Below are 26,103 nucleotides of genomic sequence, written 5' to 3'. Positions count from 1 at the left end.
AAGCGGCGGTGACTGGGCATCGCGCGGTGCGGGCGCCTCCGCCGCCGCCCCCGGCGCGGGAGGCGGGGATGCGCGAGCGGAGGCGCTGGAGGGAGGGCCGGACGCACCGAGGGAGGGCAAGGGCCTTCCCGGCTAGGGTTTCGCGGCCGCCTAGGGGGATAGAGTTGTCCCGGGTCTCGAGTTCCGTACCATCCCCCTCCTCGGGCCGCAGCGGGAGCCGGCCCGTTAATGATTGATGCGAGGGCCGAAGGCTGCGCCAGCGATTCGCCCGCGCGCGTCGAGGGCGAGGGTCGGCGCCCGGGTTCGAAACTCCACAGCGACGCCGGCGTTCGAGAAGACACAGGGGAACCACATTCACTGGGGGCGGGGAGCAGCGGGATGGGGGCGGGGCGGGCGCCCGGCGCGCCTAGGCCGGGCAAAGCCGAGAGATGCGCTCAAGGTAATCTCCCGGGGGCGAGGAGGCGGGGGAAGCTACTCCGGAAATCGGGGGGTTTAGGGACCTTGTCCGGATTGGGGACGTGACATTGTCAGATACCCGGGGTTGCTCCCCTTCTCTCTCTCCCTCTCTCATCTTGTGTGTATTTGTGTGTGTGTGCTTGTTTCCCTCTCAGCAGCTCGTCAAACCTTAGTTTGTGTACTGTAGTCCAGCGGATTTATTCAGGTGCGTCACCATCTTTCCTTATCATTCGCCCTTGTCCTGTCCGAAAGAGCCGTCCTTACCTGTCCTCCTGCAGCGCTCAAGCGCCCTTGGGGCCAGCAACTCGCCACCCATCCTGCTGTTCTTGTGTCTTTAACTTGGAATCTTATTTGAAGCCCAGAGTCCGACAACTCAAGGAGGGCTGCTCAGACTCCACAATTTAATGAAAAATTTCAGGTGGTGAACAGGCGATTCCGAAAATCTCTAACAGCTGAGATGATCCGAGGAATTTGGTAAGAAGTGGGGTTGCCAACCAGAGCTGTGCACGAGTCAAGGGCTGATCCTAGTGGTGGGCGTTAATACTGAGGGAGGACTCCAGGAAGAGGGTGCATCCTGGCATAACCTGAGAAGAGCGTGAAGACCAGTTCGTAGGGACAGGGAGCGGGTAGCTTGGTAAAGTTTATGTATAATGAACCAGAAGTACCTGGCAGGCTAAATTGGTGTGGCTAGAGGTCAGGAGAAAGGAGTGCGATGCACTGCTGTGTGAAAATATGCCCTTGAACCTCGTGGAACAGGGTCTAAAAAAACTACGCTCTGAAATGTTCACCATTGCAAAGAAGTTTTTCACCGGGGAGCCCTGGGGGTATGACTGAGGCTAATTTCCATCACTGACCTCCAAAATAGTGCCAGGATTATTATGTGCTGTCCAGTCAATTCCAACTCGTAGTGACCCTGTAGGACAGAGTAGTACTGCCCTGTAGGGTTTCCAAGGAGCGGCTGGTGGATTTGAACTGCCAACCTTTTGATTAGCAGCCTGAGCTCTTAAGCACTTCGCCACCAGGGCTCCAGTACCATGATAACATGAGCTAATGTTTAAGGGGCCAGGCACTGTTCCAAGTGCTTTTTAGGTTTGGGGAATTATTATAGGATCAAAACACTTTCGGGTATTATTATTTTTCCCATTTTTATAGAGGAGGAAATGGAGGCACCATAACCATAAATGCGATGCCCAAGTGATGGAAGCGGAGTTTGAACCTCGTGACGCTGCGTCTAGATTTCATGCACTTAAACCAAAACACCCATCTACCTGCTTTCCTCAAGCTAAACTGGTCAGGAAGGACAGTCTGATTTAGGGAAAGACTTCCATTTTCATCTTAAAAATGAAAGATTATCTCTATTACTGCAGCAACTCCTGAAATAGGTAAAGGAAGATTTACTTAGTAGAGGCTCAAGATGAAAGTGGATAAGAATTTTTTATAAGTAGGATAACATTCAGTATTGTAAATGTCCAAAATTATTTAAGGGTTCCAGAAACAGTCTCTTCAGCAGTTTCAACCTTCTATCTGAAATGTGTTTTCCACTAGAAACTGACTTAGCAAATTCTTGCACAATTAGGCCAAAAGCACCCTTCAGCCTTGTGCCTTTCTGAACTATCGCAAATTCCAGATTAGTGGATTTTCCATAATGAGGTTTTGTTGCAGTTACTTGACAAATATTTTAGCCGGTTTTTTGGTTTGTATTTCTACTGTCTATGGCCTCGTTGTTTTAAAGCGAAGTCTACCTTGCTTTCACATCTGGACTAAGGATACATGGTAATTTGTAACAGGGATTAAGACTCAGGCATTTGTAAATCAAGCCTAGGAATGATAAACCTGAATCTCGGGCAGACCAGGAAATAATTTTTCATATTCTCTTTAATGCTCCACAGACAATCTGAATAGTAGCCCCTAGAAAGTGTTGAGCCTATAGTAATTCCCATGTTTACCAGCCTCTTAATTGCATAATCTGCTCACTTGCATAATTGGGGAAAATAAAATAGAAAGTTCCCTTCAAACAAAATAATGGAATTGACTGTAAATAAATGTGCAAAAACTCTAGTTAGCTGAAATTATATTTACCTTTACTACTAAGTGGTGAGATTGACTGTAATAAAATAGTGTTTTTTTTTTTAAAAGAAAACAGTATTTTGTAAAGTCAAAATACCTGTCATAACATTCTTATAATTCAGTATGTCTCTTTGATTTCTGCCTTTCTCATTCATTCCCTTCCCCCTGCCGTGAGACATAAAAGCAACAGATGCCATGGAGTGGTGGTCACAAAAGTTCTGTGGTGCCAAGCCCAGACAGCTGTCCCTGCTTGCACCTTGAAAAGGCCAAGTCAAAAAGACTTAAGGAAACCAGGAAACTGATCTAAGTTATAAAATAAAACAATATGACTTTCCCTAATTACTACCAATCTACAGGGTTCATTCTTAAATTTTTATTGAGATATAAAAAATGTGTTCCCCTACTCCTGCACAGGCTGGATTTTGTAGTTTGTTTTCAGCTTCAGTAAAACTGAAGTAAGTACCTCTTGTCAGTGAGAACCAGGCTCATATCCACAGGGCTTGGCTAAGTAGAAGCAGTGGGCTGGCTGCCATTGCCCGGAAGGTGCACTGGGAGATAAGGCATCTCTAAGGTAACCAGGACCGACGACAAAGTTCTTCGCAGAGAAGGATCACCTGGTATTACACTGGAAAGCCAGGGCCAGCGCTGAGAGGCAGAAACCAGCTAGTTCTATCCAAATGGAAGCCCGCCCATCCAAGACCACACATGTGGCTTTTTCCAATCTGATTTGCTTTGGTGATGTTCTCGTAGACCAACTATAGGTTTAACTGTGTTTCTCACTACAGTAGTAAAATGAAGTATATATTAAAGCCGCACAGCAAATTAATTTTTTCAAATCTATTTTTTTTTTATTGTACTTCTGATGAAGGTTTACAGAGCAGATTAGTTTCTCATTAAACAATTAATACACATGTTGTTTTGTGACATTGGTTGCCAGCCCCATGACATGTCAACACTCTCCCATTCTCGACGTTGGGTTCCCGATTACCAACTTTCCTCTCCCCTCCTGCCTTCTAGTCCTTGCCCCTGGGCTGGTGTGCCCATTTAGTCTCGTTTTGTTATATGGGCCTGTTTAATCTTTGGCTGAAGGGTGAACCTCAGGAGTGACTTCAGTACTGAGTTAAAAGGATGTCTGGGGGCCATACTCTCGGGGTTTTTCCAGCTTCTGTCGGACCAGTAAGTCTGGTCTTTTTTTGTGAATTAGAATTTTGTTCTACATTTTTCTTTAGCTCTGTCCAGGACCCTCTATTGTGATCCCTGTCAGAGCAGTCGGTGGTGGTAGCCGGGCACCATCTAGCTGCCACAGCAAATTTTGTATTTTCTAATAGGGACAACTGGCTGGCTGTAAAACCTGCAGAAGAATATGCCATGATATTTGCTAATAGTACATCTGTTTTGGGAAGAAATAATTTTTTTCCTAGTCTCTGTTTTATTTTTTTTTTTTTGCCAAAAAACAAATACGAAAGCAAAAAATCACCCAATCAACCAAACAAAAACACACTATGGGCCTAGTGCTTCACTGCACCCAAGACTCTGTATAAAGAAGTCTGTAAAGTCCAGTATCCTCAGAGTACACAGTCTAAGCAGAGTGCTTCCCTTTTTGTCAAATTGAAAATAGCCGTCATGTTATCAGCCAGACTCTCCCAGGTCAGATATGGTCACTGCCAAAGAGCAGGGTTGGAGCTTCCTAATGGTGGAAAAGCCTCACAGCAGCGGCGTCAGCTGTAACTGTGGCAATCTCTGGGGCAAAATTGTGCCATTCAAAAGCCAGGAGAGGGCTAGAAGCTGGAGAGGGAGCCGTGGGAGATGTGAATGCTTATCTGACACTCTTCCTGCCTGTTCCTTACTCCGTGACAGGGTTCTCTTTTGAAGACTTACAGAGGATGATTCTGCCTGGCTCTACCCAAGAGGTGACAGCTCCACACTCCCTTCCCTCCCAGCAAGGCCATCTATTCTCTACCAGTGGTCTCCAAAGTGGGGTGCACAAGAAGAATAACATAGTTATTAGGGTGAAGAATACAATATTACAACTTCTGTTTAACTAGAGCTCGTCTTTTTAAATGTCTATACGTTGTGTAGCTTTTACAATATACTTAATATGTAGTATACGGAGGTCGTTTGTAAATATATGTGGGGGGTGTGGGAGGGATGAAAACACTGCTAAGGTCGTGTGATCAAAACTGTGGGTTGACTTCTGCTGTATAGACCATTGCTCTTATTTGTCCATCCTGCTTCCATCCCCTTTCCCAGGTACAGGGTGGACTTCCCCTTTCTGCCTCTGAGGTCTTTGGGAAGGGTGTTGGGGTGTCACCATCTATCAGCTCTGACCAGACCTGCCCTAGCACCTGGGCCTTCAGCCCCTCCCGCGACTTCCCTGAGCTTGGTTGGTGGTCTCCACTCTGGGGTTCTGCCTCCCGGTTCTGCCTTTCCTGTTTCCTGGCTGGAGCATCTGTGGTCTTTCTACAAAGGCCTCATATTTACAAGTTACAATCACCCTCATTCAGAGTTACCCTTTGGAGAGGAGACTGTTTTGTTACAGGCTGTTTGTTTTTGGTAGGGCCTTTTGGGTAACTTCCATTTATTTAAATTTAGAAACAGCTATACAAACATATAAGGTAGACTCCTGAGTTCCTGCTTCCCATTTTTTATTGAAAAATGTCCTTGAAACATAGTGCTTTGCACATAGTAGGCACTCAGCACATATTTGTGGTTGGAGTTTTTCTCCATATGCTACGCCTTTAGGAGGTTAGAACTTAGAATCCTAAGACTCTTAGGAGTATCAGTTAATCCTTAAAGTAAGTCAGTACAACTCTCTACCCATTCATAGTAATTGTTTTCATTTATTATTCATCTCTTGTATTCAGGTAGTGTGTGATAGGTGCTTTACATATGTTACCTCTAATTCTCAGAACATTCTTAGCCAGGTAAATACACTATCCCCATTTTCAGACAAGAAAATAGAGGCTCAGAGGTGTTACGCAGTTGGGTGGCAGAGCCAGGAGTCAAATCTTAATAATTCCAAAGCCCTTACTCTTTACTTTATAGGGTGCTGCCTCCTGAGAAGCCGACGTGCATACAACCTTGAGCGTCTCTAGTTAAGGGACTTACTACCTCAGACAACCCCCCTTCTGTTTTAAGTTCTGTTGTTGGAAAACCTAGTAAATAATAAAATGAGCACAACTAATGACAAAAACGCATTGCTGCATCGTTGGCCCAAAGCTCAGCCATAAATGTTACTGAATATAGTCACCAATTGGATCTGGTCAGAAAGCCCCCAAATGATGCCAAATAAGGAGCGTGTGCACTAGAACGCGAGGGCTGGGTGTTGCTTAGGCATGGCTGGAAGGTACATTTAATATAAAGAGCATCTTCCTCTAAACGAATAACTTGTTACCACGGAGCTTGCCATACCCTAGATCTCTGCAGGCAGCCAAATAGAAGATTGTGTGATTTCCTGGATGATCCTTGCACTTAGCACAATGTTATTGATTACAGTGATTGATTAATGCAGAAAGGAAAATATTCTCCTATTTTAAGGGGAAAGGCATCTCAGTTACTGGGTTCCATTTGGGCCTTGCTTACCGTTGTTCTATTTGGTTTTTTATTGTAATGATTTTCTATCTCTCTGAAGTTTGATATGTGTTTGTTGATAATATATATCAACATAATTCTCTAAGTGCCAATCACTAACCTAAGTGAAGGTGTCGTATGCCATGTATATCGATGTTTTAAGAGTGTGTTTCAGTGACCTCATGTTCATTTTGTGTCCCATTCATGTGAAAACCACAAGAATTTGGAGTTAACAACAAGAGTCTCATCAGTACACTTAATTCATTTCTGCACGATGAACAGGGGGCATTTTTTGCTAGAAAAATACTTATTCTTGTGGTCACTCATTGACCTGTTTCATTTGAGCCTTGTGTTCTGAGAATTCTATGCTCAAAATGCGTTAGTTTTGTTTTATTCTTGATTCCTGCCCTGTTCCTCCAACTGCCCCATCTCACCCCTCTTCTCATCCCACTTAACCCGTTGGTGACCCAATTATTTTCTGCTTTAAATTTTTTGTTGATACCATATGTTTTCATTAATGGAAGCATGCTGAATAATTCAGTGTTGTTGACTTTTTGATAGGCAGTATGGATTTTTTTTTCTTGCCCCCTCCCACAAGCCTACCCTTAGTGTCCCTTGGTACATAAGATGTACCATTAATTCTACCCCAGAGTCCCCAGTGGGGTCTACTGGTATGTATGTGTAACAAATAAAAATTTTCAAAATTTCTATGTTTCCTACCAAAAATTCAGACACCTTGTACAATCCCTATAAAAACAGTAATTTGTGGCACACACCTGTTTTTTCAGTTTCAAACAGCATAAAGACCCCTGCCTTGCAGCAGCATGCACTGTCAATGGCATGGCAGCTTCCCAATAAACCACACAGGCTGAAAAAGTTCGTGGTCCCTATATGCACCGCTAGGCACTAAAGGGTTAATTCACTAGAGGTGCTTCCCACTATCGAGTTGGCATTATTGAATACGGCAACAGTGAAACAAGCAATAATAAGCACCAGCGATGTATACAGCTGGCACTAGGAACTCAGGGCATGGAGGAGCAGAGGAGCAGGCTGGAACACAACAAAGATAAGTCCTCTGTTCTCAGGTGTAGGGGAGATAAATGGGTCCACAATGTCTTAATGAAACAATTTTGTGGTTACATATTTGATGCAGCCCTTTTGAAACCATGCGTACTTCAATGCTGCCTCAAACACCATTAAGCTTTCAATAGTTTTACTTCTAAGTGATGTGCTGGACACCACCTGCACCCTATCCCTGACCCCACCACATGGAGGTCAGGGCTAGGGTGAGAGTTAAGCACCATCTGGTGAGCAAACCATGTAAGACCAAGAGCCATGAGGACGCCACAGTGGTTGGTCTTAGGAAGAACCATGTATCCTGGAGAAATCTGTCTGTTCCTCGCCTGCCTCTCACGTTCTCTGATTTCTCCTTTACAGTGACAATGCCCATAATACTTATAAATAGCAAATAGATTTGGGCACTGGGAAATGGACCGTATTTTGTTTTCTACTTTAAATTGAATGGATGGCCACTTCCACGTTTTTGACGCTTCCTGACTATACTAATCTTATTTGGTCTATGTTGGGCAGGAAGAAATGTGGGAATGGAGCCTCTCTTTAGGCTATAATCCTACCCCATATTCCAGCTGCAGACTGCATCAGAAATAGTTAACATATCTAACAGGTCCTTCAGCAGTGTACATACATTATATCTACTGTCATCAAACTCCTTTATAATGACCACTTGGCAGGACAACACTAAACCCATTGCCTGTTGCCATTGAGTCGATTCCAACTCATAGCGACCCTACATGACAGGGTAGAACTGCCCCATAGAGTTTCCAAGGAGCACTTAGTGAATTCGAACTGCCGACCGTTTGGTTAGCAGCTGCTAGTAGATGTAAATACAACAGAACAGAACACTTTGTTTTCTCAAATTATTAAAAAATCCAAATGTTGAGTAATTGCACATGGGGTTATAAAAGCAATATATTTGTAAAAACATTTTAACAATTCAGAGTTAAAGTAGAAAAAGTTTCTCATAAAGGGATTAAGGATGAAAGAAGGGGTGAGGAAAATATTTTACTTGTAATAATATTAGTAACTTTACACTTATTCTGCAGCTATTTTGACTGTGCAGAATGTCTTGCCTCAGGAGAGGCAAATATGGGTACAAATACTGTCAGGGAAGGAATGAAAAGGGAGGAGGAGGAGATAACTGTTAAGTGTGCGACAAGCATGGAAATAGCCAGCCTTAAGTTTCCAAATTGGAATGTTACTGTCACTAGGGCCAACGTAGTTTTAAAATTCTACCTCAGCTTCGTGGTTAATGGCGGAAGACAATTCCCTGCTAGGTCTAGTGAAGGTCCGGTGAAGTAGCTGCTCCTGAATTCTTTCCCAGCTATGGGGTTGGTGGTGGTTAGTTCTCGTAAGAAAATGATTTTTGTGCTTGATGAAGGGCCTTCCAAAGCTAAAACCCTTGGAGTGACTGAGATTCCTAGCTAGGGTCTGAACACAATTGTTTCTTATCCAAAGCAACTTCATCTTAAGATTTCTAAGTGTAAGTCTCTGTCATATAATGCAGCTTGTCATTTTTGCCTCCCTACTCTGCTAGAGGAAGTGCTTGCGGTTAGAAATGGCCAATGTTAAAGAAAAAAAAAATCAAGATCTATATGTGTTAAACAGAAGCGTGAAACATGTCAATGGAGTATTATGCAACAATAAAGAACAATGATGAATCTGCGAAGCATCTCATAACATGGATGAAACTGGAGGACATTATGCTGAGTGAAATAAGTCAATCACAAATGGACAAATATTGTATGAGACCACTACTGTAAAAACTCATGAAAAGGTTTACACACAAAAAGAAACAATCTTTGATGGTTACAAGGGATGGGAGGGGTGGGGGTGGGGGAATACTAAGTAGACAGGAGACAAGTGATTACTTTGGTGAAGGGCAAGACAGTACACAATACTGGAGAAGCGAGCACAGCTTATACAAGGAAAGGTCATGGAAACTCCATAGACACATCCAAACTCCCTGAGGGACCGAATTGCTGGGCAGAGGGCTGTGGGGACCATGGTCTTGGAGAACATCTAGCTCAATTGGCATAACATAGTTTATAAAGAAAATGGTCTACATTCTACCTTGGTAAGTAGAGTCTGGGGTCTTAGAAGCCTATGAGCAGCCATCTAAGATACTCCACTGGTCTCACCCCTGCAGGAGCAAGGGAGAATTAAGAAAAGATACAAGGGAAAGAGTAGTCCAAAGGACTAATGGACCAGAACTACCACAGCCTCCACCAGACTGAGTCCAGTACAACTAGATGATGCCCGGCTACCACCACCAACTGCTCTGACAGGGATCACAATAGAGGGTCCTGGACAAAGCTAGAGAAAAATATAGAGCAAAATTCTAACTCACAAAAAAAGACCAGACTTACTGGTCTGACAGAGGCTGGAGAAACCCCGAGAGTATGGCCCCCAGACACGCTTTTAGCTCAGTAATGAAGTCACTCCCGAGGTTCACCCTTCAGCCAAAGATTAGACAGCCCCATAAAGCAAAACAAGACTAATGGGGCACAACAGCCCAGGGACAAGGACTAGAAGGCAGGAGGGGACAGGAAAGCTGGTAAGAGGGAACCCAAAGTCGAGAAGGGACAGTGTTGACATGTTGTGGGGTTGTTAACAAATGTCATAAAACAATATGTGTACTGTTTAATGAGAAACTACTTGTTCTGTAACCTTCATCTAAAGTATAATTTAAAAAAAAGTGTGAAACATGCGACTCTAACTACTATGCCAGTTTTCAGAAAATGCCCCTTTCGCCCTCCCTTAAAAATGCTTTTCTAGCCTGTGCCTAGTCCTTATGAAGCCTTGTATGTTTTTATAACCTTGTTCAGGCTAAACTCCCCTTAAAACTCATAATTAGAATAAACTAATGTTACAAAGTTATGGTTTTTATGTATCACCTAGAGTCATCCTTGCAAAAGATGTCACCACCTGCCAGGATGGTCAAACAAGGTATTGCCACCTACAGCTTTGTGTGTGTTAACCAATCAAAATAGTTTCAGCTATAATCTTACAATCAAACACTCTGAGGGACAGAGTAGCAGGGCTAGGGGTCTGGGGACCATGCTTTCAGGGGACATCTAGGTCAATTGGCATAACAAAGCTTTTTAAGAAAGTGTTCTGCATCCTACTTTGGTGAGTGGCGTCTGGGGTCTTAAAAGCTTGCAAGCGGCTGTCTGAGATACACTGATTGGTCCCAACTACCTGGAGTAAAGCAGAATGAAGAATACCAAAGACACAAGGAAACTATTAGCCCAAGAGACAGAAAGGGCCATGTAAACCAGAGACTTCATCAACCTGAGACCAGACGAACTAGCTGGTGCCCGGCTACCACCAATGATCACCCTGACAGGGAGCACAACAGAGAGTCCTGGATGGAGCAGGAGAAAGGTGGGGTGCGGAACTCAAATTCTAGTAAGAAGACCAGACTTAATGGTGTGACTGAGTCTGGAGGAACCCTGGAAAGCATGGCCCCTGGTTTCTCTATCAGCCCAGAACTAAAACAATTTCCAAGGCCAACTCTTTGGACAGGGATTGGACTGGACTGTGAGACATAAAGTGATACTCGTGAGGAGTGTGCCTCTTAGGTCGAGTAGATACAAGAGACTAAACAGGCAGCTTCTGTGCAGAGGTGAGATGGAAAGGCAGATAGGGTTAGGAGCTGGTTGAATGGACATGAGGAATCGGGTGGAAAGGAGGAGTGTGCTGTCACAGTATGGGGAGAGCAATCAGACTTACATAACAAAGTATGTATAAATTTTTGTATGGGAAAAAATAAAAAATAAAAAAAATAGTTTGAGCTGTAATCTGCTGCTAGTAGTTTTTTTCTTTATAAGTCTTTCTATTACTGTAGCCCCTTCAGAACCCGTTGTTGGATTTCTCCCACCACTGTGTCTCCCTGTTTTGCAGACACTTTCTTTGCCATAATAAAACTCTTTGTTTTTAAACCTAAACAGATGTGTGGTGTTTCCTCTACAACATTTGGTGTCAGAAGTGGGATCCATAGGAGATTCCCTCTGACAGCCCCCCAAAAAACCGAGAAAACGGGCTTTGGATCCAGCTAATTCAAATGGACTCTCCTTTTTCTACAGACCTTTGGGGACTGTCTGGATACATCTTGCATCAAACCTCTGGATCCTTGTGTCCGAGGTCTCCAAGTTTTATTAGGGGTGTACTTTCATTCTTATTAGCTTGTTTTCATTATCATTAATTTACTTTCATTCTTAATTTGGCCTGGATTTGTTTTCCCTTTTCTCACTGTTTAAAATTCTGTAGGAAGTAATTCTATTTCTTGAGTCTCGGGGTAGTCACAGAAGGTAATTCTACTTTCAGACAGCTCAGGGTGATTTAGATTATTGTAACCATGAGAAGCCCAAAAGTAGTGCTTCATTTAGTTATTTGTGAGATTTGTGCTCCCTCTACCTGGATGCCATTAGAGGAAACTGTCCTTAAGGTTTTCCACCTGCAAGTTTGGGTAAAAGTTTTCATTCAAAACCTCGGGTTAAAATTTGAGATTTTAGTGACAACAGCATCTCAAATCCTTTTGGATTTTGGTCCCAAGACAATAACCAAGAATAGTTCTCCAATTTGGTTTGTGTGCATGTTTGACAGGAAAATAGGTAACAACAAATCCAAAAGCAGAGAATGCCCTACAGGGACTTCTGCTCTGTTTATAAACAAACATTACGGTCCTGCTAGTCGAAGGGCAACCAAGAGTTGGACATTTGCCCTTCTGTACTCTTTGAGTGTGTCTTCTAGTCTTTAAAGTCTCTAAAACAGGTTAAAATTTGCAGACGTAACTATTCTACTTTTAAGAGAGGAAAACAGAGTAAAAGACAAATGCTCCACATGGAGAACAAGATAAAACAACTTTTGACGTGTCTAAACTAATTTTTTTTCTGTGCAGGAAATTAAAAAATAAAAATCACATTTTTGACTGGTACCAAGAGGCATCTGAAACGAGACAGTAAAACTGCTTCCCTAAAAGATTAAAACCTCAAGCACCTGTCATGTCTCTGTCTCCTTTGCTTTTGGCTCGCTATGTATACATCCTGATGAGTTTCCAGCAGCTGAATTTTCAGAAGTCAAACTTTCAAGACTAGAATTTGAGATTTTCAACACTAGGATTTGGGGTTTCAGCAAGTGAAGTATTTAGAGCTGTAGAGCTAGGGTCTAAATTTTTCAAACTAGAGTCTATGTGAACAGAGCTAAGCCACTAATCATTTTCATTTTTAAACTTCACAAAAGTTTTTCTTTTCACTTCTGCTTCTATAGCCGATAACAGCTGGAAAATTACCTTCAATTTTCTCAGTGCACAAAGATCTTTTCATAAATAAGCCTGGATTTCCCCGTTACTGGGATGCTGGTTTGGGGTTCATATTCAAATACTATAAGCTAAATATGTTTAAAGTAATTTAGAATCTCAGTAATCACTTTAAAGAAACCGGGTTCCCCATATGTTCATCTTATGTGAAGTTAAATATAAACTTTTATGTGGTTTTTTCTATTTCTCTTTTTCAAGTTTCCTGTCTTGTTTTGCTAATTTTGTCTCCTACACAGTTAAAATCTAGCTTTTTAAAGAAGAAAGGAGTTGTAGCTCTTTTTAAATCTAAACCTTTAAATAAGATATTCTGAATGCTTATGTAGATTAAGAAAAATTAGAAACTAGTATTTGTTTTCAAGATTTTTCATAAAAAGATATTAGAGAAAATAGTAACCCCCAAATGTTTCAAACAGTTTCTTTTGTAGTTATAGCATTGCCTAAAGTTCTTCTTCAACTTCTTAATAATATATGTGGTTTGTGTGGGTTTTTTTTTTTTTTGTTTAAGTTCTATGTATAAATTTTGTCTTGTCTTAGAAAGCCATAAATTAAACTTTCGATAACATAAAGTAATCCATTTAAAAAGTGCAGTACAAAGATAAATTGTTTATTTAGCACAGCAAGGCCTTTAAATTTTTACTTCTTCACAGGATCCTATAACATGTTAAAAAAAATTCTCACTTCCAGATGGTATTATTCGAATTATCATTATTTATCATTATTTTTATTTATCATTATTTATCATTATTCTAATGATAAATAACTGCGTATACAGTTTAAATGACTTAGATAATAAGAGTCTTAAATTCAAATCCTAGCCTAACAGAAGTTTTTATGTCAACATTAAAAGCAAAACCTTTCTAAATAATTTAAGCTAGATATTATATAAAGTGTGTTTTATTTAAAGAAAGAGAATAATTTTTATTAATAAAAAGATAAAAGACTAGACTGTTTACTGAGAAAATAAGATAAATAAAGGTTTAAATAAAAAATATAGACTATTTAAACAAACTAACTTCAATAATAATTATGTTTTATAATGTGTTTAAGTTTGAACGAATTTCTAAGGTTCTTGGGTAACTTACTCGTCTTCACATTAGGTTAATAGACATCCATTATGCTTAAAGTTTATAAACTCTTACTTTTATGTCACAGAAAAAAATAATATATGTGTATATTTAAGTCTAGTAATAAATATATTCACTTTTGTCACTTAAAAGGGTGTACTATAAAGAATAGGTAAGAGAGACAAGAAATTTAAAAGGTTTATTAAAAGAAATTTATTTAATATAGTCAAAATTCTCATTTACTGCAATTGTAAATGTAATAAATTAATTTACAAAAAATTTTAAGAGCCTTAATGTCAAATAACCAAAAGTTGAGTGTCTCACTGTTAAGCAAATATCATTTCTCAGTAACCTATGATAAACCCCTAACAACTTTGAAATGTCATAGGAAAAAGGTTTAATAAGTTTAATTTAATAAGTTTTCATTTCTTAATCATTGAAATTTCATAAAAAGCCACGAAAGATTTGTTTCTATTTTATAGAGAGTAAGTACTAAAATTTTAAATTAATATGTTATATGTAATGTGTCACATAATTTTAATTATTAATTTGGTCCTATAATTTAACTGGGGAGTTAACATCATTACCCATAAAATTTTAATTATTATTCAAACGTGTATTCAAACACACACAGTGTGTTTTAAGACTATTGTAAGTTATATCTGAACCTCTTTAAAAACAAAGATAATCATTATGTCTAAAGATATTTTCTTCTGTTTGAATTTTTTTTTGTTTTATATTGCTGCTATAATTCTTTTAAGAAACATTGTCATAAGCTAACCATGAACATTTTAAGCTGTCATCAACAGATAGATGTACCAAAATACTTCAATGAAACTGGACTGTATTGGACTTAGACGAAGGATTATAATATTTTAAATATGAAAGTCATCAGACTAAATCAAGATTTTAAAAATTAATGAAAATTTCAGACCCCTATTGATCCAGGACTATATGAAGCCAAATTAACTACACAGGATTTGAGTAAATGAAAAGATTACTGTAAAGTTTGTATACTAATGTTACTAATATTCAATGTTCTATTATGTTAACTACAGAATCTCCTATAAATTAGAAGAAAATGTATTACTGAAATAATGAATTAATGAATGATAAAATAACTATGATGAGAGAAATGGTTCTTCAAAATTAAATGGCCCTCGACGTCCTGACTACTGCATACAAAGCGCCTATGTCTTGTCATTACTAAAACTGACTGCTGATGCTGAGTCTTAACAATTCTGTTCTTTCCTGAACAGATTTTATAATCAGTTTTACTTTTAAAGTTTATTGCCTCTACTTTACTTTAGAATCTTTCTCATCATTTCCGTTATTATAAAATGTTATCACAACCATACTTAATTTTACTTTAACGATGTACTCTTCACAGGTCAAAGAAGCATTTGACACTCAAAAGCCAAGCGTATCTAAATTACCTTCTATTTAGAGCCTATGCTTATTGAAAAAAGACAAATCTTTTTAGACTTGCCAGCCTACCAAAAGACTAAATACTAGAATTAAAGCGTCTGACTGATCCTCCAGCCAAACGAGAGATTTAGACTAAAATTCAAACATTTCTCTCCTGGACAAGAAGTAGACGGCGCGTGAGGAGACTGCTTACATTTCCTAAGATTTCCAGGCCAGGCCTGTATACTCTCCTTAGGAAAACAGCTGCAATCTTTGAACTGTATTTTCTCATTTGCATTGTTGTATTCCTAATCAATATTCTATATCACACCCTTTATGTCATATAGTAACCTTTAGACTAGTTACTCTTAGTTTAATTCTTATTGTCTTTAAAGTAATCTAGCTCTACTGACTTAATCTCGCAGAATGATAGGGAATTTAAGCACAGAAATACTTGGAGTCAGTTTTTTTAGTTATTCCAGTCATACTTTTCATTATAAGTGTACTCTAGTTTTAAAGTATCATTCCCAGTTTTAAGTATCTTTCCTTGCAAAACCTATACCCCTTGCCTTTAATGCTACGCATGTATTAATCCTGCAAGTCCTATATTGCCCTTTATATACCTCAATGGCTATCCTATTTTTAGTAGATATGTTATAGTATTAGTTTTAGTACCTTGTTATTAATGCAAACTACTGAAGTCATTATTCTCTGCCTAATACTCGTTGCATTTGAAATAGCCAGCTTTTACTTTACATACTTAATAGCCTTTTGGTTCATTAGAGTTCATTATTTGGAAGCTTGAGTAATGCAAACCATTGAGGTTGTTGCACTCTGCATAGTACTTATTACACTTGAGATAGTTCTAGTTTATCAATTTAGAATCATTCCTCAGTAATTCCCAAGCCTTTTAGTCTTATTAAAGTTACCTATATTGACATTATTGATTTTCGTTTCATTATTACAATAGTTTTAATATCAGTTATTCAACTACCCTATTGTACAATTTTATTTTAATAGTAATAATTCTTTTTACTTTTGAGATCACCATGTTTGATCAACTAGGAGTAGTAAGAATTATAATTGATAATTTACAGTTTATTTCATACTTACAATCATTCTCTCATTGGCTTATTGCATTATTATGATGTTATCTCTTATTTTTAATATTTCATTTTAATGTTTTTGCTATTTTCTATTTGAAATAACTTTGATTTATATATGATACTTAGTAGCATTTACTTAAACAGTTTTATAGAAGTTATTACATTTTGCTTAATGTTTATCATATTAGAAATAATTTTGTTTTATCAACTAAGATTTACTCCTTAGTAAGGCTTTCCTTTCATACAAGTAGATAAAGTTTTCTTTTACTATGAATTTATTATACTCTTAGTTTATGTTTTTAATGGCTTTATTTCATACTCTCAACAGGAGCTACTTAAATGTCTTACTAATAGAATATAATCATTTATATTGTTTAAGTCCATCACACCTGTCTACCAACACAAGTAGACGTGAAGACCAATATTGCTACTATTTGTATAGTTTCCATAATCACATAGAAAGACAATACTTTTGTAAAAGTAGTTCAATCAGTAGTTGATGGCACCAATTCAATTCAATATGAAATCTGCCATCCCTCTCCAACCATAGCAAATAATTTTCAAACCCATTAGATTCTCCAGTACAAAACAAGCTAACTCTTCCTCTAACAATTTTAAATAGTATCCAAAAAGAATTAGCTTTTAACTATGCTCTGTAACTCTAACTAAAAACTGATAGTTTTATTGCTTATTGTTATTCAGAAGAATTTGGCCTCACACCTTAGTTGAGAGTCTCCAGTCTGTCAGGTTGTTCCTTTAAATCCAGCCTTGCTCTATTCCCATCCCCATAATAACAAACTCACTGAAGCAGAGTATTTAAACAATAGCATGGTGCAGAAACATAGTGAGATAATGCCCAGCTACCCTTTACCTAGAGTCTTAAGAGCTTGCAAATAACAAACTGATTTTAATGATTAACAAAAGTGCCTGTAGTGGTGCCTAGCTATCCATCCAATGACTTCTGAGCCTCGTTGTTCATCTTAATAATGTCCAGGGTCTCAAATGACTTACAAGGTAAGCTGCCACTCTTTTTAATCCTTGCAGAAGATGGGTTACTCCTTTGTGGACAACATGAGACCAGCTCACCCTGAAAATGAGGCCCTACAAAGAGTAAAGTAACAATCCTGACCCAAGGACAAATTCCATGCAGAAGAAATGTATTCTTAAGTATGAGCATTGAATTCCCAGAGGAATTCTTGATGAAAAGGGAGGAGTGATGAAGAGCATTCCAAAGCTAAGACCCTTGGTGTGACTGGGATTTCTATCTAGGGTCTGAGCCCAATCCTTTCTTACCCTAAGCAACTCCATCTTAGATTTCTAAGTGTAAGTCTCCGTCATAATGCAGCTTGTCATTTTTGCCTTCCTAGTCCGCTCTACCTTGAATATACCATCGACTGCCAAAAGAACGAACAAACCTGCCTTGGAAGAAGTACAACCAGAATGCTCCTTAGAATCAAGGATGGCAAGACTTCATCTCACATACTTTGGACATTTTGTCAGGAGGGATCAGTCCCTGAAGAAGGACATCATGCTTGGTAAAGTAGAGGGTCAGTGAAAAAAAGAAAGACCTTCAACGAGATTGATTGACACAGTGGCTGCAACATTGGGCTCAAGCATAACAACGATTGTGAGGATGGTGCAGGACTGGACAGTGTTTCGTTCTGTAGTACGTAGGATTGCTATGAGTTGGAACTGACTTGACAGCACCTAACAACAACAACAAGAAGTATACTAGAGGAAGCGCTTGTGGTTAGAAATGGCCGATGTTAAAAAAAAAAAAAAAAAGATAGTTCAAGACCTATACATGTTAGACAGAAATGTGAAACATGTGACGCTAACGACTATGCCAGTTCTCAGAAAATGCCTCCTTCGCCCTCCCTCAAAAAATGTTTTTCTAGCCTGTGCCTAGGTCCTTATGAAGCCTTGTATTTTTTTATAATCTTATTCAGCCTAAACCCAAGGGGGCCCTAACCGCCTTTAAAACTTTTAATTAGAATAAATTAATGTTACAAAGTTACGGTTTTTCTGTATCACCTAAAGCCATCCTTGCAAAAGATGTCAACACCTGCCAGGATGGTCAACTGAGGCATCGCTACCTACAGGTTTGTATATATTAACCAATCAAAACTGTTTTATCTGTGATCTGCTGCTTGCGATTTTTTTTCTCCATACGTCTTTGTATTACGGTAGCCGCTCTGGAACACATTGTTGGATTTCTCCCAGCATTGTGCCTTCCTGTTTTGCAGAACTCTTTCTTTGTTTTTATACCTAAACAGATGAGTAGTGTTTCCACTTCAACATTCTAAATTACTGATCTTTTAAGACTGAAGTTGCTAATCACTGTTCTTCCTCATTTTCTCCTCACTCATCTCCACTTACACTAGCCTTCTGGCCTTTCCTCTAAGTGCCAAGTGTGTGCCACTCTGGAGAGGCTTTATGTGGCTGTGCACAGGCAATCCCCCACACAACAGCCCAGCTTAAGGAACTGCGGGGAGGGGGATCTGAAAGGCAGCCCATGCTCAGCCAGCCACACACTGAGCCAAAGCACAGGGGTGGCTTTTCCTGATTCACTGGTGGCCTAGCAGTCACCCCAGAACCCTTGCACTTGCTAGGTTGCACTCTGCCTTCTATCTCAAATACTTCCCTCCCAGACATTGTCCTCCCTTCATTCAGGTCTCTGCTTAACATTATCACCTCTCAAAAACCTTTGTTGCCTACCTTATCTAAAATGGTAGCCCTTGTCACTCTCTGCCCTCTCATTCTGTGTTATGATTGAATTATGTCTCCCCAAAATATATGTTGTAAATCCTAACCTTTCTGCCTGTGGTTATAATCCTATTTGGGAATGGGTTGACTTGTTATGTTAATGAGGCAGGATTAATGTAGGGTGTATCTTGAGTCAGTCTTTTTCGAGATATAAAAGAGATTAAACAAGCGAGCAGAGCAGAGATGGGGAAAGAGAGATGCCAAGCCACATGAAGATTGCCCAGGAGCAGAAGCTAAAAGAGGCAAAGACCTTCCTCCGAGCTGACAGAGACAAAGCCTTCCCCTAGAGCCAGTGCCATGAATTCAGACTTCTAGCCTCCAAAACTGTGAGAAAATAAATTTCTGTTTCTTAAAGCTGCCCACTTCTGGTGTTTCTGTTATAGCAGCACTAGATAACTAAGACACCCTCCTTTATTTTCTTCATGTTTTTACTATCCAACATTAGAGTATATAATGTGTGGTGTGAAGTATATTGAGTCATTTCTTTCTCCATACTGAAATGAGGGCAGGGGCTTTGCTGTGCTCTATGCCCAGCCCCTCTGTCATGGATTGAATTGTGTCCCCCCAAAATATCTGTCAAGTTGGCTAGGCCATGATTCCCAGTATCGTGTGGTTGTTCACCATTTTGTGATCTGACGTGATTTTCCTATGTGTTGTAAATCCTACTTGTATGATGTTAATGAGGCAGGATTAGAGGCAGTTATGTTAATGAGGCAGGACTTAATCTACAAGATTAGGTTGTGTCTTAAGTCAGTATCTTTTGAGATATAAAAGAGAGAAGCAAGTAGAGAGACAGGTGGACCTCGTACCACCAAGAAAGCAACACCAGGAGCTGAGTGTTTCATTTGGACCTGAGGTTCCTGCGCTGAGAAGCTCCTAGAACAGAGGAAGATTGATGACAAGGACCTTCCTGCAGAGAGAGAGAGTCTTTCCCTGGAGCTGGCGTCCTGAATTCGGACTTCTAGCCTCCTGGACTATAAGAGAATAAACTTCCGTTTGTTAGAGCCATCCACTTACAGTATTTCTGTTATAGCCACACTAGATGACTAGGACACCCTGTCAGAGTGCCTGGCACATACAACAAACAATAACAACCCATTGCCGTTGAGTCGATTCCAACTCATAGTGACCCTGTAGGACATAGTACAATAGTCCCATAGGGTTTCTAAGGAGTGGCTGGTGGATTCAAACTGCTGACTTTTTGGTTAGCAGCCTGAGCTCTTGACCACTACGCCACCAGGGCCTCACCTGGCACTTAGTGGGCACTTATAATCAACATTTGCAGAGTGACCGTAAGACCTTCCCACAAAGCTTTCTAAGGCCAGAGTTAGAGTCAACTCAGAATACTTGTGTTGACCCTGCTCGGGCAGAATCTTCTCCAATTAACTGACCTCCAGAGCCCAGAAATGTGCAACCAAAAGTAGAGAACACAAAGCTGTTGGCTGTGAACCTCAGGGACCAGGACAGTAGTTTCTGCACTTCAGCATCAATCACTTGGGGATCTTCAAACAAAACAAAACAATGAAAAAGATGTGTGCCCCACCTCCTATCCCACCCTGCAGAGCCTCTGGAATAAGGCCTGTGGACTTGGTGGACAAGCAACTTATCTAGAAAGAAACACCATATGGCATTGGCTGTTGTGATAGGAAAGAGTTACAAAGCATTGATTTGAATTTTAAAGGTCAATTCTAACAAAGTAGTTTGTATCAAAGAGAATTCCTCAAATCTCTTCTATTAATAGCACCATTTAGCACCCCTGCAGCTCAGCAGAGTCTGTTTAATATTCTGTCTCACCATGTCTTCACCGTAGCTGAAATACAGAGAAGCAAATGTCAGTGCCAATGCAGCACTTGAGACTGTATAAAAAATTCACACCCTCTTTGCCTGTGGCCTGATCTTTTAGAACATAACAGATCCTCCTCCTGAAAGCCTAGTTTAAAAATGCGTAGAGTTTCACACGTCTTAAGAGCTTTTCAGTCCGCTGCACACCAACAATTGACCCACTGGTGAGAGCGCAGATGAGCGTGCAGTTGCAGAAAGAAACTCTGGGTTGCGCTGAGGCCCATCCTCATTCCCGGCACAAACACTTGGGTGTCCTGACGTACGGGGCGTGCACGCAGGCCCCAGGCTGGCATCCTTTGGGAAGAACAGCAGAGGGAGCAGCCAGACCGGTGCTGCAGTCAGGGTTTTTTGAGGGTCTTTTCCATGTGCCACTCCCTGTGCCCTCCCCTGGGACTTGGCAACGCCTGCAGGTGCCAGGTGATCTGCCAGCTTCCCACGAAGGTGGAGGCGAAAGGCAGAGTCCCGCTCTGGGCTGGTTGCAGAGATGCGGGGAGGAGAGGCGCTCTGGAAAACGTGTGTACCTGAGAGGCAGAGGAACATTGGTGTTAAGCGTCAATAATTGAAGGGGTAGGAGCTGAACTTTTAAGTGCCATCCAGCTTGATTGAGCTTGGATTTTATCTCACCTGATATGTTCAATATGAAACTTAGGAAACACAGTTTTATATTTTCCTTATTAAAAAACAAACAAACAACCCCATTGCCATCAAGTCGGTTCGGACTCAGGGCGACACCATGTGTTACAGAGTAGAACTGCTCCATAGAGTTTTCTTGGCTGAAATCTTTACGGAAGCAGATTGCCAGGCCTTTCCTCTGTGGTGTTGCTGGGTGGGTTTGAAGCACCAACCTTTAGGTTCGGAGTGGAGCACAAAGCATCTATGCTACCTAGGCACCTCTCCTGTCATTAGGGGGATGGTTTTGTATCTGTGTATGACGACACAGGAAGGATGCACCTCATGGTCGTTCCTGGGAAAAGAATAATTTGTACCTTTTTAGGGGGGTTTAATTCCAATTTTAATGCTTCCTCTCATTTACATTTTGTATGTTTTCTTTGATAACAGACAGAGCCTATGATGATATTATTTAGCCCTGGGTGCAAAAAGTATATCTGGATGTATTTCATCCTTCTAGCTCTTTCTCTCAATTCCCAGTTTCCCTAAACCTGCCCCAGGAAGACCTCCTCACTGCTAATCCTACACCAGTGTGAAGGCCTGTAGCACTGCCACCAGGACATCCCCCACATCATATGGAAAGGTACTTACATTACAGGGCTTAAAATTGCCAGCTGAGAACTCTCTATTAGGAAGGATTCTCTTTCCAAATATGTAAGGAGTCCTGTGCTTGTTCCTCATGTGACAGCTGGGGAGAATTTGACTGTGGTGACCACCCTCAGACCTTTCTCCTCTTCTGCCCCCTGAATGGACAACTGCCTGGAGTCCTGTGTGGGGACTTACAAGGCCTGTCAGTGGTCCAGGGTGAAATCGGGAAAGCGGACCTTTTTGGGGGCCCTTTTGGTCATTCCCCAAGCCCCTTCTATTCCTTCCTACTGGGCAGCTTTTTAAGTCCAGCTCCTTCATTGTACAGACGAGGAAACTAAAGCCCCGAAAAGTAAAGATCTTGTTCAAGGTCACACAGCTGGGACTAAAATCCCTTGCGGTGTTTCTGACCCCCCAGTCCTGTACCTTCTCTGAGACTACATAGGGCACACGCCGTGAGGTGATAGAAAGAGCCTGGGCTTGAAGTCTGACTTTGCCACATACCAGCTGTGTGAACTTGGGCAAGTTTTTCAACCTCTCTGAGCTATAGTTTCCTGGTCTGTAAGAGAAACTTTAATACTTGTCCTGCAAGGTTGTTATGAAGATCGCTGTCTAAAAAGTGCCAGATGTGGAGTAGTTATCAATAAGAGGTCGTCATTACTGTTACTTCTATGCTCCCCTTGCTCTCAGACAAGGAGCAACCAACCTAGCTATGATATTGCAAAATACCCTCTTAGGACGTTACAACTTTCAAGAGTATTTATCTTTTAGTAGAGACACTTGACAATGAAAAGCCGTGGAGATTGAAAGGGATAAACTCTTAGCAATGGGGTGCACATCTGGGCATAATTGAGTTAACTGCAGCGGGAAGGGAGAGCTCCACCTGAAGGTGTTGGGAGGAAGCCCCTGGGGTGAGAACACAAAAGACATCAACAGACACCAGTGGTGGTGGTCTAGGCAAGCAGTCAGCCTCAGTGGGAAGGGTGGCCACCTTCGGGAAATGACGTCTAGGTAGGCTGAAGGGGAGCAGAGCACAGAAACCAGAAATGCTAAAGTTGGATGCGTGCTTGTCGGCCTGAGTAGCTGACATCAGGGTGACTTGAGCTGGTGGGGACTCAGACCCTGGTCTCCTGTTCAGGACCTGCCAGAGGATGACGGTGGGGTGTCTTGGTTATCTAGTGCTGCTGTAACAGAAATTCCACAAGTGGAAATTTATTCTCTCACAGCCTAGGAGGCTGGAAGTCCAAATTAAGGGCACCTGCTCTAGGGGAAGTCTTTCTCTCTCAGTCGGCTCTGGAGGAAGGTCCATGTCATCAATCTTCCCCTGGTCGAGGAGCTTCTCGGGCAGAGGGACCCCGGGTCCAAAGGACGCTCTCTGCTCCTGGTGCTGCTTGGTTGGTGGTATGAGGTCCCCCTCTCTCTCGCTGCTGGTTTCTCTCTTTTATATCTCAAAAGAGATTGGCTCAAGACACAATCCAATCTTGTAGATTGAGCCCTGCTTCATTAACATAACTGCTGCCTATCCCACCTCATTAACATCATAGAGATAGGATTTACAACACATAGGAAAATCACATCAGATGACGAAATGGTGGACAATCACACAATACTGGAAATCACGGCCTAGCCAAATTGATACACATATTTTTGGGGGACACAATTCAATCCATGACATGGGGACAGACTGGCAATTCCTAGCATGCAGATGACTGCTTATGCTCTTTCCTTTTAAATCTGGCAAGAAGAGCTTTTATATGTCAAAATGTCAGTTGCTATTTATATTCTTATCTGCATAAAAGTGTTGTGTTTTTTTTTTTTAAATACAGAATTTCTAGAGGAAAAACTAATTAAATTCTAAGCCATTGGCAATATTCTAGATTCTCTTCCAACCTTCGTTAATTTACCTACAGATGTTTCATATAATTATAATCCATGTGTGAATTCCATTTTATGTTCCATTTTTAATACTTTTATATGGTGGAGCCCTGGTGGTGCAGTGGTTAAGAGCTCGGCTGCTAACCAAAAGGTTGGCAGTTCTACCAGCTGCTCCTTGGAAACTCGATAGGGCAGTTCTACCCTGTCTTCTAGGGTCTCTATGAGTCAGAATCAACTTGATGCTAACAGGTTTGGTTTTTGTTTGGTTTTATATAGTGCAAATGGTTTGCTTTCAGCTACTAATTGAAAAGTTGGTGGTTCAAACCCACCCAGCAGCACTGCAGAAGAAATGCCTGGTGATCTGCTTCACAAAGATTACAGCCAAGAAAACCCTACTGAGTACAGTTCTGCTCTGTAACACATGGGGTCTCCATGAGTCAGAATCAACTCGATGGCAACAAGTTTGTTTTGGGGGGTTTTTTTGTTTGTTTATAAAGTTTCATCCAGATTACATTATAGTTCTTCCCTGGAAGTATCTGGGATGCTAAGAACTTAACATGATTACCAATTGCACTGTTAGGAAAATATCTTTGAACAATTTCTTTTCTTTGAGATTGTTTCCTTGCTGTAAACTCCCAAAAATGGAATTAGGAGATCAAAATATGTCACAACTATCTTCTTGAAAAAACAGATGTTTCTCCTCACTACTCTGTCAACCCAAAGCCCACATAGGTCTCCCAACTCGTATACTACAGAGATCTGCCGAACGTACCCCCATCTTTGCCCTGGACCTGGGATGCACACACTATACGCGCACCAAGGTTTTAGCAAGGCCAGCCTGGAGGCAGAGCAAGCTGACTCATGCCGGCCTCCTCCCTAGGCTAACCTCAGCCTCAGGGAGAGGCAGAGAGGAAATGCTGCCTCTCTTTGCTTAGGGAAATCGTGCCCATGCAATGGAGGGGAGTAGGATACAGAATTGAACTGGAAAAGGAATTTTCTATGTGTCATATTAGAATTTATTGTTATCAAGTGCTTCCATGATAAAAGATCCTATTTGTTCAACTAAAAGTGAAGATAACCAAATCTTCCGCCAATTGCTTTCCATTTTGGTGTTCCAAAGGTAAGCGAGGAGTCCACCATGATTTCTGCATTCCTGTCCTCACTCAGCATTGTCCTCAGTCTGCTGGTCTGTAAGCTCCATGAAGGCAAGGCCCTGCCCCATTGCGTAACCAGGCTATCCCCAACACTGGTATAGTGCCTGGCATGCAATAAATATTTGTTAAATTCGCAAATCAATGAAAGTAGTCCTAGAAATAGGAAACTTCTGATAAAGAGACAATCTAGTTTTTTTGTCTCTAGAGGACTTTCTACCTAAGCTACATAAAACCAGTAAAAAACACTTTCCGTTAAGTCACCTCCAATTCATGGCAATCCCAGGTGTGTATGTAGAACTGTGCTCCATAGGCTTTTTAAAAAAATAATATTTTATTGTGTTTTTGGTGAGAGTTTACACAGCAAATTATGTTCCCTGTTAACAATTTCTACACAAATTATTCAGTGATGTTGATTACATTTTTCACAATGTGTCAACGTTCTTATTAATTCCATTCTGGTTGTCACATGAGTTCTTTTTTTTTTCTTCCTTCCAAATTTTATTTACACCTACTCTTCACTTATTGACTATCCTGTTATCCAACATTTTGTATTTACGACAATAGTAAAATATCTGCTGACTATTTTGCACATCAGTGACATATGTCTGGCATGAACAAATGCTGAGGTGCGAGACGAGAGTAATGCTGGCTGTGATGGTTAAGGTTACATGAGAGCTAGGCTGGGCCATAATTTTCTGTGGTTTGGCAGTTATGTAATGATGTAATTTGGCAGTTATATAATGATGTACTTTGGCAGTTATTGAATGATGTAATTTGACAGTTATGTAATGATGTAGTCACCTCCATTTTGTGATCTGATGTGGTCATCCTCCATTTTTGTGTAACACTGATTTCGTATAACAACCTCGTCTTTAGAGACTAACCATGTTAATAAGTGAGGAGTAGCTGTATTTTGTTGTTGTTGTTGAGAATATACACAGCAAAATATACACCAATTTAATGGTTTCTATATGTACAATTTAGTGACACTGATTGCATTCTTTGAGTTGTGCAACCATTCTCATCCTCCTTGTTTGAGTTGTTCCTCCCTCATCGATATAAACTTACTGCCTTCCAAGGTTCCTGTCTAATCTCTTGAGTTGCTGTTGTCAATTTGATCCCATATAGATAGTTCCTAAAAGAGC

The 26,103-nt window shown here is 40.8% G+C and overlaps 1 long non-coding RNA gene across 1 annotated transcript; it reads left to right on the top strand.

Annotated features, from left to right (window-relative positions):
• The first annotated feature begins 903 nt into the window (after positions 1–903).
• Positions 904–6,198, top strand: LOC111822132 (uncharacterized). Its single transcript, XR_002825405.1, has 3 exons — positions 904–930; positions 4,381–4,433; positions 5,569–6,198. It is a non-coding gene; the product is annotated as an uncharacterized LOC111822132 (long non-coding RNA).
• The last annotated feature ends 19,905 nt before the right edge of the window (positions 6,199–26,103 follow it).

The sequence above is a fragment of the Trichechus manatus genome, unplaced genomic scaffold, assembly GCF_000243295.1.
Source record: "Trichechus manatus latirostris isolate Lorelei unplaced genomic scaffold, TriManLat1.0 scaffold00132, whole genome shotgun sequence".
NCBI classification, from domain to species: Eukaryota; Metazoa; Chordata; class Mammalia; order Sirenia; family Trichechidae; genus Trichechus; species Trichechus manatus.
This window is presented reverse-complemented; position numbering and strand designations above follow the sequence as displayed.